This window comes from Cyprinodon variegatus, unplaced genomic scaffold (assembly GCF_000732505.1).
Source record: "Cyprinodon variegatus isolate N-32 unplaced genomic scaffold, C_variegatus-1.0 Scaffold24, whole genome shotgun sequence".
Lineage (NCBI taxonomy): Eukaryota > Metazoa > Chordata > Actinopteri > Cyprinodontiformes > Cyprinodontidae > Cyprinodon > Cyprinodon variegatus.
This window is the reverse complement of record NW_015150477.1, coordinates 1,815,319-1,816,043: the sequence shown is the minus strand read 5'-3', so window position 1 is coordinate 1,816,043 and position 725 is coordinate 1,815,319. Positions and strand designations below refer to the sequence as shown.

Below are 725 nucleotides of genomic sequence, written 5' to 3'. Positions count from 1 at the left end.
GGACGGCTAAGGCTAGCATGAGACGTGTTGGGACAGCTAAGGCTAGCATGAGACGTGTTGGGACGGCTAAGGCTAGCATGAGGCGTGTTGGGAGGGCTAAGGCTAGCATGAGACGTGCTGGGACAGCTAAGGCTAGCATGAGACGTGTTGGGACAGCTAAGGCTAGCATGGGACATGATGGGACGGTTAAGGCTAGCATGGGACGTGTTGGGACAGCTAAGGCTAGCATGGGGCGTCATGGGACGGTTAAGGCTAGCATGGGACGGCTAAGGCTAGCATGTGACGGCTAAGGCTAGCATGGGACGTGTTAGGACAGCTAAGGCTAGCATTGGGACGTGTTAGAACGGCTAAGGCTAGCATGGGGCGTCATGGGACGGCTAAGGCTAGCATGGGATGGCTAAGGCTAGCATGGGACGTGTTAGGATGGCTAAGGCTAGCATGGGACGTGTTAGGATGGCTAAGGCTAGCATGAGACATGATGGGACGGCTAAGGCTAGTATGGGACGGCTAAGGCTAGCATGGGACGTGTTAGGACAGCTAAGGCTAGAATTGGGACGTGTTAGGACAGCTAAGGCTAGCATTGGGACGTGTTAGGACAGCTAAGGCTAGCATTGGGACGTGTTAGGACGGCTAAGGCTAGCATGGGACGGCTAAGGCTAGCATGGGACGGCTAAGGCTAGCATGGGACGTGTTAGGACAGCTAAGGCTAGAATTGGGACGTGTTA

General features: G+C 55.0%; 1 protein-coding gene across 2 annotated transcripts in view; it reads right to left on the bottom strand.

Moving 5' to 3' along the window:
• Positions 1-725, bottom strand: part of sh2b1 (SH2B adaptor protein 1) — a 19,947-nt gene that overhangs the window by 2,385 nt on the left and 16,837 nt on the right. The window lies entirely within an intron of this gene.